The 16,534-nt window shown below is 39.4% G+C and overlaps 1 protein-coding gene across 3 annotated transcripts in view; it reads right to left on the bottom strand.

Moving 5' to 3' along the window:
- GRIP1 (glutamate receptor interacting protein 1) overlaps window positions 1–16,534 on the bottom strand; it is a 438,413-nt gene that overhangs the window by 172,483 nt on the left and 249,396 nt on the right. The window lies entirely within an intron of this gene.

Below are 16,534 nucleotides of genomic sequence, written 5' to 3'. Positions count from 1 at the left end.
GTTATGAATTTCAGGGGTTATGAACTTCTAGGACATCAGAGACACTCATATTAAAATTCAAGAACAGACTTCCTTTTTCAAAGTCTAGGACATCAGAGACACTCATATTAAAATTCAAGAACAGACTTTCTTTTTCAAAGTCAAAAAACCGAAAAGATTACTTACACACTTCTGCCCTTTATTACACATGACAGAGTTAATTATAATTTCAAAATTTATGAATGCTTATCATAAAGGTTTTTAAATTGTGGCTGCTGGTCTACTATCCCATTAGTTGATAAAAAAATCAAATCATGTTAGGGAAAGAAATAATCTCTCATCTGATCTCGTGAGAACAGAGTACTTGGGGAAAGAAGGCAAGAGGGACAGGCCACTGATTTCGATGTAATAATGTCAGTCTAGGCAGGACTTTCAAGATTGCCGGATCCTGTGACCTAAGCAGCCCTGCATACTTCCTTTTTCATGGCAGTTTCATGACACTGTATACATGAGTTCTTACTGCTCTTTAAAATAGAAGCCAAGGAAGAGTCAGTGAGTGTGAGTGATGTCAGCTTCATTTACTACATTTTGAATGAGAGACCAAATAAAGACAGACATTCAAGAAGCAAAATTCTTGTCAAGTCCATAAAAGCACAGGGCCCTTTACATCATTTACCAGGAGCATTTGTAACAAAAGTCCACCACAGTGTGCATTTTACCTAAGCTCTCTTAACACAGAACAGAACAACCCTCTATATATCCCATAAAGACATACATAGGCCCAACTGATAGTTGAAGAGGTCAATTTAACAAACAACCCCTATCAGTCCTCCTTGGCAGAAGGCTAGGCATAAATGATTTTAAAAATAAGGTTAATAACTAAAGGAATGAAAATTACATAATGGATGATGCCTTTCCATATTACAGAGGCATAATGTATACAACAATTTTACCCAACAAATTATTTGCATTTTCTTTAAATATGTAGATTGACCCTGTATGTTTAAGCACTTGATTATAGAGCTTTACTTAAGGAGTTGGGAGCATGGGTTTTTAAGGGCCTGTCGTAAAGGTCAATCAGAAATGCACAAAGAAGCAACTATAAAATAGTAGTAACAGACAAGTGAGAAATAAGTTTCAATTAGTAAGAATTTCATTTGTACTCTGGTTTTCAGGAGTGCGCTTCCTGAATAGAATGGGACACCAGGACATAAGCGCAGCCTTATGGGACGTGGACAATGCAGTTTCCTCCAGAAGGAACCAGGTCCTTCCCAGGTCTCTGGCTGAATCCTGAAAAGCTAGAAAGGCTAAATTCTATTAGTTTGATTTGATCTCTGTTAAAATACAAATCCATCTGGGCTACTTTTTAAACTGGTAATAGTCAATTACCCTCTTGTTTAAAAATATTTCAAATCTTTCCCCAAGAGCTAGTTTAAAAACACGAAAGAAAGAAAATATTAATGTACCAGTTAACTGAGTAATTTGTGTATTCATTGATTCAAGCATTTACTGAGTGCTTACTATGACTCAGACAATGAAACTCAAAGACGGAAAAAGTCAGAGATGCTTAAAGCCCAGTCACAGAGGCAAATGAGTCACAGAGCACCATGCCACAGTGTTGGTTGTGGGGAAGGCGGCCACAGAGGAGATGGTCCTGGCAACAATGTAAAATGAAAACTTGCTGTTCCAAATGCACATCTATTTCACAATTTTATCTTCTGTCTAATCTGTCTGTACTTATCAATCAGGATTAGTGGAGAAGAACAGACCTATGGCAGAATCTAAATTAGGCAAAACTCAGGAGTAAAGATAGAATATTGTTGCAAGAAAACGTGCCGAATCACAAGAATGTTAACTGCCAATAAGCATCTCTAGTCCCTGAAGGACTGACTAAATCATTTATGGGCGTTTCTGAAGAAAGGAGAAAAGAAGCAGTTTGGAGAGGGAAGAACGTGTTTCTGGCGTTGGCTTTCTGCTAACTTGCGCTCTCCACTAGACTAATCACTCATTTTATGTCTTTTCTGGTGTTTAATGCTTGTATAATGATCTAATGGCAAGGAGAAATGAAGACAGATGCATTCATTTGCATAAGTCCGCTTGTATATCAAGGCTTACTGAAAAAAGCTCGCAGTTAAACAGTGGAACTTGGGAAAATCAATATATATGGACAGTTTCTTTCTTTGTGATTTAAATTACAAATATCCCTCCCCAAATTAAGAGGATTCTGTAGTAAAGACTGCAGTCTCTCCAAATTAGCAAGCAGCACAGGGAACAGATGATACCCAACTGGCAAGGAATGAGACGGTTCTGGATTTGACGGTTTCCTTAATCACCGTATTTAATTATCTTCGAAAAGAAATTGCAGGTTTACATCTGTACCAGCACACACTCAACCAACAAGAATCTCACTGACAGAATGAGATTTAGTTGTCTGCTGTTTTAATTTGGGCTTGAAATTCAATCCTCTTAATTACTGAACTCCAGAAAGTTTTAAGAAAAGTAACAATGATACCTGGCAGAAACAAGAGAAGTATGAAAAATTCTTGCAAACAAATAAGAAAATTCCGTAACACAGATGGTTAAAAAATTAATATGAAGAAAACCATAGCCTTTTATAAACAAACAACTAGTTAGAAGCTAATCACAGAAGAAAAAAAAAAAGCCATTTACAAGAGCCAAAAACTAAAATCTCTAAGAAAAACAATTAATCAAAAATATGTAAGATCTCTATGAAGAAAACTTCTGAGGGATATAAAACCAGAACAAATGAAAAGGCATCCCATTCATTCATTCAATAAAAACTTAGCACTTACTATGTGCCAGGCACTGTTCTAGACTTCGGAGGTAGAACTCAACCAAACAGAGAAAATCCCTGTCATCTAGGAACTGATATTCCAGTGGGCTCATAGCCCAGTGTAAAAATATGACAATTCTCCCTAAATTAATCTATAAAGTTCACAATATCAGTAAAAAATGCCACTAGGATTTGGAGGGCACAGCTATATTTTCTATTGTTGCAAAAATGGAACATGTATCCTTGCAAAGATTCTGTGAAAAATTATATTCCTAAAGTCTACCAGCTGACAGTTTAATGTTGCTATGAAAGAACAGGAAGAGACTGCCCAGGAAGCCTCCCTGAACGAGGTGATGAACTACGACTGGATGCTATACCACCCTGAGAGAGATTAAAAAATTAACCAGACACCCCGGAAGCAGGGGCCTAGAGTGGGGAGGCTGGCAAAGCCTCTGTGTCTGCCTCCCAAACGCTGGTCAGAGTCCGGATCTATTTAGATGTACAAAAGCAAGAAAGAATGAAAAGAAAACACGTATCATAGGCATAGGGTATTCAGAACCCATACTAGAACACCTTAGTGCTTTGTAATACTAAGACTGTAATGTTTTGCATAGAATCAAGGTACAGCATAATAACCTTATTTTGTTCTGTGAAACTTCTGGTATCTAGAAGTTCTTGCCTCATTGATTATTTAAAAAGTATAATTAGGCTTAGAGCAGGAAAGGGGAGTTACCTATAATTTTTGGAAGGTCCCTAAAATTCAGGGGCTAAATGATCAGGGAATTACAAAGTGAACAATTGTAACAACAGTTGCTGAAAGCGGGGAGACAGACAAAAAGTGATGATTACAACAAAGAGTGATAAGAGCTATGACTAGAGTAAAGAAAGGGCCACCATGGTGCAACCTGGGAGGATCCATCATCAGACTGGGCAAGTCGTGCTCTGGACAGTTCCTCAGAGTTATTCCTGAGCTAGGTCATAAAGAAGGCCTCAGCTCAGCAAATAGAATGGGGAGGTATTAAAGGCAGAGGAACAAGAAATGGTAGATGATTACATAGGTTCTGGGGAGTGCAAGTCCATCAGTTCAATTTGCACTTTCTCAGTTCTGGCTGCACTTTAGAATCACCTGGGGAGCTTTGAAAATTTTCAATGTGTGAGCCCACCCCAGATCAAGTCGATCAGAATACCACCCCCAATCGATGGGCAATTTTTTTTTTTTTTTTTTTTTTGTGGTACGCGGGCCTCTCACTGTTGTGGCCTCTCCCGTTGCGGAGCACAGGCTCCGGACGCGCAGGCTCAGCGGCCTTGGCTCACGGGCCCAGCCGCTCCGCGGCATGTGGGATCTTCCTGGACCGGGGCACGAACCCGTGTCCCCTGCATCGGCAGGTGGACTCCCAACCACTGCGCCACCAGGGAAGCCCAACGGGCAATTTTTTTAATGCAACTTTTACTTGTGAGATAACTTAATTGAATATTAATTGTAAGATTCCCACGCAGTTGTAAGAGATAATACAGAGAGACCCCCTAGTTCCCTTTACCTTGTCTTTCCCCTATGGTAACGTTTTGCAGGACTGTAATACAATAGTACAAGTAGGATATTGACCTTGATGCAGTCAAGATACAGAACATTTCCATCACCACAAGGATCCCTCGTGTTATCCTTTATAAATCACCCACTACCCTCCTGCCCCAACCCCTTCTTTAAACTCCAGGCAACCCTTACCCCATTGTCTGTGTTTATAACTTTGCCATTTTAAGAATGTTAAATAAATGCAATCACACAGTGTGAACGCTTTATGGTTGACTCTTTACACTCAGGATAACTTTCTGGTGATTTATTCAAGTTGTGTGTGGCAAGAGTTCCTTTTCCTTGCTGAGTGGTATTCCATGGTATAGATATACAAAAGTTTGTGTCACCATTTACCTGTTGAAGGACATTTTGGTTGTTTTCAGTTTGGGGCTACTACGAATAAAGTTGCGATAAACATTCATGAATAAGTTTTTGTGTGAACATAAGTATTCATTTATCAGGGATAAATGCCCAGAAGTACAAGTGCTAGGTCATACAGTAGTTGCATATTTAGTTTTCTAATAAACTGTCAAATTGTTTTCCAAGGTAGCGGTACCATTTTACATTCCCACCAGCGGGTGAATGATCCAGTTTCTCTGCATCCTTGCCAGTACTTGACTGTCATTGTTTTTATTTTAGCCATACTGATATGTGTGTTAGTGATATCTAATTATGGTTTTAATTCTTGGGTACTTTGAGCCATTTCTCTAATGGGAAATGTTTAACATTTTTTTGTGTGTACTTATTTGTCATTTTCAAACCCTCTTTGGTGAAATGTCTTTTCATGTCTTCTGCCCATTTTCTAATTAGATTGTTTGCTTTTTTACTGTTGAGTTTTGAGTTCCTTATATATTCTAGATACTAGTCCCCTGTTTGAATATGTGGTCTGCAAATATTTTCTCCCAGTCTGTAGATTTTCTTTTCATCCTCCTAACAGGGTCTTCTGCAGAGCAAACATTTAAGTCCAATTGATCAATCTCTTTTTTTAATGGATTATGCTGTTGTCAAGTCTAAGAACTCTTTGCTGAGCCTTAAATCCTGGAAAATTTCTCCCATGTTTCTTCTACAGTTTCAAAAAGTTCTGTAATATTATGGTTTACATTTAAGTCTTGTTATCCATTTTAAGTTAATATTTTACATAAGATGTGAGACTTAGTCTTCATTACTATATCTATATAAGTCTTGAAATTGGGTAGGCCGATTACTCCTACTTCATTTTTTTTTTTTTTTAATTGTTTCAGCTCTTTTGGTTCCTTTGCCTTTCCATATAAATATTAGAATAATCTTGTCTATATCTATAGAAACTTTTATGGGTATTTTGATAGGATTTGGATTAAAGCTGTATGTCAATTTGGAAAGAATAGACATCTTTACTACGTTGAGTCTTCCAATCCATAAACATAATATATCTCTTCAAATTATGTAGAAACTTCTTCGATTTCTTTCATCAGCATTTTGTGGTTTTCAGCATACAAGCCCTATACATGTTTTGCTGGTTTTACACCAAAGTATTTCATTTTTGGGAGAACAACTGCAAATGGTACTGTATTATTAATTTCGATGTACACGTGTCCATTGCTAGTATACAGAGATACAATTGATTTCTGTATATTTGTCTCATATATTGTGGCCTCACTGAACTCCCTTAACGGTTCTAGGAAGTTTTTTTTTTGTAGATTCCTTAGGGTTTTCTATGTAGACAATCATGCCACCTGCAAGAGAGGACAGTTTTTATTTGTTTCCAATCTCTATGCCTTTTATTTCCCTTTCTTGCCTAAAGCACAGGCTAGAACTTCCAGTACTATGTTGAATAAGAGTGGTGAGAATGGATATCCTTGTTTCTTCCCTATCTTAGGGGAAAAGCATTCAGTATTTCATCAGGTATTATGCTACCTGTAGGTTTTTTGTAGATTATCAATTTGAGGAAATTCCCCTCTATTCCTATTTTTCTGAGAGTTTTTATCACGAGTTTGAATTTCGCCTATGATCATGTGATTTTTCTTCTTTAGTCTGAAAATGTAGTGGATTACATTGACTGATCTTCTAATATTGATCCAATCTTGCATTCCTAACATAAACTCCACTTGCTTATGGTATATAATTCTTTTTATACATTGCTGAATTTTATTTGCTAATATTTTGTTAAGGACTTTTTTTGCATCTATATGCATGAGGGATATCATCTGTAGTTTTCTTTTTTTCTTTCTTCGGTTTGGGTATCGGGGTAATAATACTAGTTTCATAAAATGAACTGAGAAACACATCCTTTCCTCTTCTATTTTCTGGAAGAGACTGTGTAGAGTTGGTGTTTATTCTTTTAAAAATATTTGTGTAATTTTCAATGAAGCCATCTGGGTCTGGACATTTCTTCTTTTCGGAGTTTTTAAACTACAAATTCATTTCCCTTAATAGTTACAGGGCTATTCAAATGATCTATTTCAGGTTCAGTGAGTTGTGGTAGTTTGTGCTCTTCAAGGAACTGGTCCATTTCAATCAGATGATAATCCTTGCAGGTGGGGAACTGGGCATTGTTTTTTTTTTTTTTGCGGTACACAGGCCTCTCACTGTTGTGGCCTCTCCTGTTGCGGAGCACAGGCTCCGGACGCGCAGGCTCAGCGGCCATGGCTCATGCGCCCAGCCGCTCCGCAGCATGTGGGATCCTCCCAGACCGGGGCACGAACCCGTGTCCCCTGCATCGGCAGGCGGACTCCCAACCACTGCGCCACCAGGGAAGCCCGGCATTGGTATTTTTTAAACCTCTCCAGGTGATTCTTACATGTAGTCAAGATTGAGAGACACTGATTTAGGGCTTAGTGCATGAGGAAAGATTGGTGGTGGAAATCAGGCTGGGAAGCAAACAAAGGAAGTGCTCAGCTTTGAGTTTTAGAAAAGTTTTAGCCTGTTATTAGCGTAAAGCAGTAGATTTGGTAATGATGACATGAACTGTTGGGGAGGAAGGCATTAGATTTGGATCAAGGAGAACCATTAGAAGGTCACTGCAGTACTATAAGGTATTAATTAAGTTAGGCTAGGTTGTGTCAACAAATTCAAAAACGAACAATGGCTCAACCACAACAGAAGCTTATTCCACTCATATATTTACAAGCCTGCAGTGGGTGTTCCCAATCAGCAGTCTGCTCCCCTTCACACAGAGATTCAGGGATCTCTGCTCTTTTCCATTTTGAGACTCTGTCATCGCCCAGGGATCTGGTTCCCAAAGTGTGCACAAGGTGCCTCAAGGTTTCAAAGTGAACTCATGGGAGCACAGTGGAGTATCTTAAAAATGTGAAGGAATTACAGCCATGTGTGATATCAGTTGGGCACACCACCACCTACTAGCAGTTTTGTTCAACATTAGAACACACAACCCTGCTTTTGCTGATGGCCTATCTTTCCAAAGCTGGGTTTTTTGGTGGTTTCTATGACAAAAAGGAAGTTCTGTGTGAAAGTCAATGAGGAACAGGAAATGAGTTTGTCAGTATTTCATTTGATTTGAAGGTTTGAGAAACTGCAGTGCCTACGAGCACACACATACCATTACTATTTGTGATTCTTTAAATTTATACGTCTTATATTTCTTCAAATGGCTACTAAATGGTTAGGAGATAATATGTATTACGTTGTTTGGACCTAACTACTTAATAAGTGGAACTACTGACATTTCACTTGACCTAGAGGTGCTGTGAAAAAATTACTGAGACATCAAGGGCTCTGTGAACCGAGAAAGTTTGAGAACTTCTGCCTGAGGACTTTATCTTGTCTGCATTTCCCTGGGGGAAGGGGAAAAAGCTCTCAAAAGCCACCACTGGCCTGCTTCTGTTCACATCCCCAGGGCAAGAACTTGTTCCATGTCCACACCTAACTGCAAGGGAGGCTAAGAATTGCAGTGTGGACACATGCCAAGGCAATGAGGGAAGTGTAGACTTGGGGGGGCAGGTAGGCAACACATGAAAAACTGAAATCCATAGGTAGCTATGTGGATGGCCCAAACTCCAGATACACCGAGGAAGGACTTCCCTGAGTTAGAGACAAATTAGTGTGTGGGGAGCGAGGAACTAGGACAGACAAGAGGATCTCAAGATTTCCACCTTGTTTGACTAGGAATCTAGAGAAGAGAGGAAGGGAATCCAGAAAAGAGAGGAAGTTTGTGTTGTTGAGACAGATTGGAGAGGGCAAAGTCACGTGATATAATGCCAGTTAGAGAGAAACCAAATGAGACTTAAGTACTAGGGAAAAACCTAGTCTTAGAATAGTTTTTGTCACACCCCAAAGGGTCTGTAAGACCCTCACCTTAGAGCCATATCACAAAAAGAAAAAGACGCATTTTAAAAGCAACCACCAGGACTTGCCTGGTGGCGCAGTGGTTAAGAATCTGCCTGCCAATACAGGGAACACGGGTTCGATCCCTGGGCCAGGAAGATCCCACATGCTGTGGAGCAACTAAGCCCCTGCGCCACAGCTACTGAGCCTGTGCTCTAGAGCTCACGAGCCACAACTACTGAGCCCGTGTGCCACAAGTACTGAAGCTTGCACCCTAGAGCCCGTGTGCTCTGCAGCAAGAGAAGCCACCGCAATGAGAAGCCCACACACCGCAACGAAGAGTAGCCCCTGCTCGCCACAACTAGAGAAAGCCTGCACACAGCAACGAAGAGCCAACGTGGCCAAAAAAAAAAAAAAAGCCATGTAACAGCAACCACCATTGGCACAGTCAGCAAAATAGACCCTGGGAGCTCTTTACTTATTGAAGTTCCATTCACTAGATTTTTAAAAGTATATCATAAACAGTAAAATAGAAATACTATTAATAAAAATAGTATCTTTTATTGAATAAAAAATAAATAGTATATTTTATTAAATAAATATAATACCAAGAGTATTAAAAATACTATTCATATATTTATTGTATAAATACTTTATACAGTAAGTCGCAGATTTTTAAATGCTAGTGACAGAGATAGTGTTCTGTTCCCTCCTGTATCTCCAGTGCCTAGAATGGCACCTGGCACTGTGGTAGGTGCTTCCTGGGAGCTACTGAACGAATGGGCACGTCAGTCCCAACACAGGGAATTATGAGCTGGAGATGAGCATCGGCTTGTGGCAAACAGAATTCTTGCTGGATGGTGCCAAAGCAAATGATAAAGCAGCAGAATTTGAACAGGAGCAGACAGAGTTATTTCTCTAAGCTTCTTCGGTTGATTATTTTTTACCATTGCCTTCATAAGGGCGACTGAGGCTCATACCAGAATACTATAGCTATTCCTGTGTATTACTTTTGGAGAGAATATCTTTGCTCACAATGCAGTCTTATCTGTATATTACTTTTAGTGGTGCCACCAGGATGTTTATCCCCCTCAGGAAATAAACAGTTGCTTTTTCCAATACTCATTTCAGGTTCCTTCTAACATCCCCTGCTTCAGCAAAGCTGTCGGGCTCAAAGCTGGGTTTCTGTGATGAACGGTTGCATTTTCTGTCTCAGTTCTTGCCACCTGGACTAGCAGGGAAAGGTCTTTTGGCACTTTCCACCTTTGTATAGTGACATGAAGGATGTACCAGAGTTTTTTCTCATCCCCTGGGAATCTGAACATAAGTTAGATTCGTGGCAGGGATGTATAGCACATAAATATCACCTCCCACAAATATTCATGTGAAACAAAATTATGATAGGTATTTATCTCCCACAGTGATGGGAGGGCTGGATTAATATCTGTAAGTTTCTCAGATCACCTCGAGAGAACGAGGATACACAAATATGCAGTACCAGCCACAAAAATCTGAGACCCCTGAAAGTATGTGACGTATAGATCAGCATTTAAAAAAATAGATAAAGCAGAATTGTGGACTCTTGGTGTAATTGACTCAGATATATTATGTCTTTTGAGTCATTCAGAAGAAATATCAGTGCTTTTAAATTATGGCAATACTAGGATTCTTTCAGTTTTCCACTGTTCCAAAATCAATAATTTAATTGTCAAAATTTTCTATTAAGCTTCCCAGTGTAACAACTTATAAGTTATTTAACTTTTTTTCATCTTAGTTTCCTTATCTGAAACAAGGATAATAAAAGTACCTACCCTTATGTGAAGAAAAAGGAACCCTCCTACACTGTTGGTGAGAATGTAAATTGGTGCAGCCACTATGGAGAACACTACGGAGGTTCCTTAAAAAACTAATAATAGAATTACCATATGACCCAGCAATCCCACTCCTGGGCATATATTCATAAAAAGCTCTAATTCAAAAAGATATATGCATCCCAATGTTTACAGCAGCACTATTTACAAGAGCTTAGACATGGCAACAATCTAAATGTCCACTGGCAGATGAATGGATAAAGAAGATGTGTGTGTGTATATATATATATGTATACACACACACACACACACACACACAATGGAATATTACTCAGCCCTAAAAAGAATGCAGTAATGACACTTGCAGCAATATGGATGAATCTAGAGATTACGATATTAAGTAAAGTAAGCCAAAGACAAATATCACATGATATCACTTATACGTGGAATCTAAAATAACAGTAGAAATGAACTTATTTACAAAACAGCAATAGAGTCACAGATGTAGAAAACAAACCTATGGTTACCAGGGGGGATGGGGGGGAGGGATAAATTAGGAGGATAGCATTAACATATACACACTACTATATATAAAATAGATAACCGACAAGGACCCACTGCATAGCACAGGGAACTATACTCAATATTTTGTAATAACCTATAAGAGAAAAGAATCTGAAAAAGAATGTGTGTGTGTGTGTATATATATATATATATATAACTGAATCACTTTGCTGTACACCTGAAACTAACACATATATAAAAATATATATCTTCAAATAAAGTTGTATAATTTTTGCTATAAAATATTTACTGCTTCTCATACACCACTCTCCGCTCTTGTTTTTAGATCAAGCATAAGAATTTGTTTTTAGAATACGAGTCAAGGGTATGGTTCCTACAGAACCATGTGGTGGCGTCTGGAATCACTGAGATGTGTGTATTCCTGGGCACACGTGTGTGTGTGGGCACACACACACCTGGCCCAGATAAGCACACACACCACACCACCACATTCATGATGAGCGGCCCTGGAAACAACACAACACTGTAAATTAACTATACTTCAATTTTTAAAAATGGTTTAAAAAAAGTACCTACCTTTAGGGTGTTGTGAAGATTAAGTGATAAAATTCTCATAAGGGACTTATTATAGTACCTGCCACATAGTAAATGTTCAATATATATGTTAGTCACGGTATTACGGTTGTCAGCATTATTATTATTTGGATATAGGAAAATTCTAGATATGTAGTTGCCAATCTTCTGCTGTAGTTTGATTGTTATGAATAGAAGACAAAACAATTAGCAGCAGTATTCAACCACTTGTGGAATCACAGACTCCTTTGTGAATCTAAAGAAAGCCTCTCCCCAGAAAAATTTTGTATGCAGTTTCAGGGAAATTCATGGATACCCTGAACTCTATCCATGTACTCTACATAGAAATCCTGAAGATCTTAAGTCAGATCAGATTTGAGCAATGCGAAAATCAAAGTATATCCTCTGCTAGGCTGACATAAACTGTGTGCATGTCAGGTAGGGAGTCATGAAACAGCAAATAATGTCAAACCTATCAGTGACATGTTCCTACACAGTCATCTAAAAATCAAGATGAGACCATATTCAAGACATCAGAAACAGGAAGTGACTCACCTCGGTGAAACTCCCCCGATTCCTGAGCAGGACCGTCCAAGGGGTGGACATTTATATCTGAGAATCCATAAGGACCAGCAAAAGGCACTGGCCAGGAGATCCAATAATTGCACTTGTTTTAAGAGCCCCAGGCAATTTTGCTTTGGGAAGGCTCCCAAGCTGCAACTTTTTACTCGCAGGTGGTTGTACTCACATTTTTAAAGTTGTTGACATGATTGAAACCTGGATTCTACAAGTGAAACTAAGCAACCAGCACAGCTAACTTTGAAATTACTCTGATCTTCAATGTTCTCCTAGAGAAGCTAACTGCATTCTTACAGCTACTTGTGGATCATTTCGGTCCAAAAACATTTTGTGAGCATCTGTTATTGTCAGACTCTGTGCTAGGGGCTAGCATTTCCAAGACCCATAATCACAGCCTCTACCGTTCTGCATTCTAAATGTCTAAGAGACAAATGTCTATACTTTCAATGAAATGTGGTTGGTGCACAGCATGGCCTGGGAGCCTGAAGAAAAACAAACAGTTCAATCCGTGGTCCTGGGAAAGTCCCTGTAGGCTACGGATGTGTATTTGGAGGTTTAAATACTTTCTTTAGGGGAGAGTAGGAAAGTTACTTGCAATATTACTATCATTTCCATCCAACAGTTGGAGAAATTCGAGGTATCAAAACTTGCTTAGCAAATTAATGAGATATTGCTGGGGGAGGCTCTTTTATTTTTGCATGACTTTTAAGATATCCTTTTGGCTAGTATCTTATATTAAATAACTATTTAGATATGAAAACGCAGAGCTCCCATGCTAGGATTAGAGTGATCAGATGGTCTGGTCTGGGAGCTCAGCTGAACAAGGGATGAGAAATACGTCTTGTTCAGCTGGGTGAGTGAGAAGAAAAAAAACACTCTGTAAGCAAAGGAAAACCCTGAAATCCGAAAAGATTCATGCACCCCCATGTTCATAGCAGCACTATTACAATAGCCCAAGACATGGAAGTAACCTAAATGTCCATCGACAGATAAATGGATAAAGAAGATGTGGTATATATGTACAGTGGAACATTAGCTGTAAAAAGAATGAAATAATGCCATTTGCAGCAACATGGATGGACCTAGAGATTATCATTCTAAGTGAAGTCAGTCAGATAAAGACAAACACCACATGATATCACTTATACGTGGAACCTAAAATACGATACAAATCAACATATCTATGAAACAAAAACAGACCCACAGACATAGAGAACAGACTTGGTGGTGGCCAAGGGGGAGGGGGAGGTAGGAGAGGGAAGGAATGGGAGTTTGGGATTAGCAGATGCAAACTATTACACTTAGAATGGATAAACAACACGGTCCTACCGTACAGCACAGGGAACTAGATTCAACATCCCGTGACAAACCATAATGGAAAAGAACATGAAAAAGAATATATATGTATAACTGAGTCACTTTGCTGTACAGCAGAAATTAACACAACATTGTAAATCCACTATACGTCAACAAAATTTAAAAACAAAAATTCAAAAAAAAAGAAAAAGGAAAACCCTGAGACAGACAGACATCAGGTAAGGCTGCACTGGAAGCTAGTGAGAGAGTGTCATCAAGGAGTTAGGAGCTTAGCTAGTGCCCAAGACAGGGAGCTAAACACTGTTTAGGGACCGTTGCGTCTTCAAAGACAATTAAAAGAACAATGCTTGGGGGGAACATTCTTTCTACCTGAAAAGGAAATGAAGGGAGGATAAACTTCAACAGGAAATCAGACTTCTTGAATAATCAGGACAAAATGGGACTTAGAGCTACACCTGCTTGGCCTCCTCCTTCCATGGAGACCAAAGTACCCGTGAGTCTACCATGAGTGAGATAACTGGATTGAAGAGAAAAATTAAAAGGGAGAAATCCCTGACACCGTTTAAGATTATCCACCCTTTTAAAGCAGTTAATAACTCTCAAAATGGTTCACATCTGTCATCTAATTTAACCTTCAGCATAACCCTGCGAAGAGGATAACACTTCCATTTTACAAATCAGGAAACCTGAGACTTGAAAATTGGTTTGTTAGGCAGAAATCTGTACCTGTTTTCGGTGCATGGGATTGCCTTCTCGTATAACTGAACGCTATAAATGTTCAGACCGTCATAAAGTAATTGCTAAACAATGGATGCAAAAACATGTAGATGAAATACTACTGAGAAAGGAGCTGAAAAATAAGGCCAGCCTTAGGCCAACTCCAAGCTACCAGGGCAACAGTAAATCAGTAAATCTATCCCTATCATTTTGTTACAGATGTCAGAGGCATTTATTTGACTCTCTTGTTTTATGAGGCTTGATCCATTTCAAAGGAACAGATGGAAAACTGCAGCCACTGCAGATCACCAAGAGGCAAGGCATCAAGGGAGCCCCGTGGACTCTCCGTGGAGAAGGCAAGCAGCCTGCTGCAGTGAGTTTCTGTTTTATTAGAGCCCTGCTGAGACCCTGCTGGAATCCAGAACGGGAGGAGGCTGTGCTGTCCACGTCAAGGACAGCTGCCCCGTCCTACACCCACATCCTCCCTGTCAGCTTCCTCCACCCTGACAAGGAGGGTAGCCTTCTCTCCTGGTCCCTCTCCTGGTCCAGCTCTTTTTTTCCTGCTCTACTTGAGAGACAACATATTCTTGTCTCAAGGGAAAGGCTCTCCCTTAGGGTGAGCAGCAAGGAAGTGAGAAGACCAACCAGAGTCATTATTATTTCCTTTGCTCAGTCCATACTTGTATTAGTACATCAATTGTCATATATAACACCACCTTATCCAACTATCTTGTAGCCTCAATCTGAATATGAAATGTTTTAGTCCTTTCCATCCATCCATCTATCCCTCTCTTCATCTACCCCTCCTTCATCCATCCATCCATCCATCCATTCATCCTTCTGCTGGAAAAATCTAATGATCATTTGCTGAATGGTAGGCACCTTGCTACCTAGCAGTAAACAAGACAGACTTCATCGTTGCCCTCAGGAATTTATATTCTAGTAGGAAATGCAGATCCCAAGCAATTAAAAAATAATAACAAATCTGATTAGTGATGATTAGTGAAATAGTGAGGGTTCTAGTCTGGGGCTAACTAGGGAACAACTGCTTGAAAAATATTTGCAGCTAGTTCATTATGCCCTGGAAAGATCAGCCATATTGCCTTGGGCAAGTCACTAAACACTCTCTGGGTATTAATCTCTGAACTACAAAATGAGAGAATAGAACTAAATGGTTTAAAAAGTACCACATTTCATTGACTCCAAGACACCAGCACTTTTAAGGAACGCTATTGTTTTATTTACCACTAAGAAATGCTGCCAATTAAATTACAACATAATGCTTTCTTACCACTAAGTTTCAAATTTTTTTGTACTTACAAATGAACTCGAAGTGCATACATAAGAAAGAAGATGTAAGTTAAAGTCAGTTAAGGGACTCCTTTATCTTCTTCCCATTCACTTTCTGAACCAGTGTCACTGATGTCTTTATTTGCCATATGACGTTGTCCTCTGGACCTCCAGAACACTGATGATGCCAGTTTCTGAGAGAGGGCTATGTTACTGTCTCTTGGTCTTTCTTCCAAGCTGCTGAGACCCCTTTTGGCAAGTTGTGACGCTTATGCTTCCTTGATCTTCCCCCAAAGTGTCAACAGAATGTTTTAGACAACAGGGCATGTTCCTGCCTCACATGGTCCTTAAATGATTTATTGCCTGAAACTTCGAGGGGTTGCATTTATCCAATCATATTACCAGGAATTACAACCAAGTAAGAGCGTGCACAGGCAATAACGATGACATCACAACCACTGCAGGTTCAAGAACGACTGTAAGGTGCATCCTGGTTTCACGGTAGTTAAAATGGGGGGGGGGGTGGTCTTCAAATAAATGAAATACAGTGTTTCTCCAAATTCCCCTTTCAACTGAAGTTCTTAGGTACCCAAGGAAGGAGGAGGCCACATGGACACAGTTCTAACTAAATCCCTTGTCCTAACTTCAGCTCCTCCTATCTGTTTTCTCTTCTGTTTCTCCATATAAGATTTTGTTTCCAAAGACGTTTCTACTGGGAAAAAACAGGTGTGAGCCCACTCTCAGCTCTGGCATTCTGTAAGTCTGTAATAATAATGCACAGCTAAAGCTACTGACTCAAGCTTCCAGGACCTTCACTGCCACAGGCTTCTTCTAAAGCCTTGGTAGAGGTCCTAGCAAGGTGTTCACATGGTCACATGGTTTTGTAAACTCTTAAAAAGACATTTTTTGTATTTTTTTCCTTAAAAAGCTGCCTACCCTCAAATTGTATAAGCTTTGGGTACCACAAAAACCTATATTTTCCTTTGATCACACCATTTTACATCTCTATACTACCTGAAGAGGCGTCTAGCAGTGTCACATGTTCTCATTTGATTCTCACAGAAACCCAGCATCTTAAAGATGAAAACACAGAAGCTTTTCAAGGTTAGATGATTTGCC

Source organism: Phocoena phocoena, chromosome 11 (assembly GCF_963924675.1).
Source record: "Phocoena phocoena chromosome 11, mPhoPho1.1, whole genome shotgun sequence".
In the NCBI taxonomy this organism is placed as follows: domain Eukaryota; kingdom Metazoa; phylum Chordata; class Mammalia; order Artiodactyla; family Phocoenidae; genus Phocoena; species Phocoena phocoena.
This window is presented reverse-complemented; position numbering and strand designations above follow the sequence as displayed.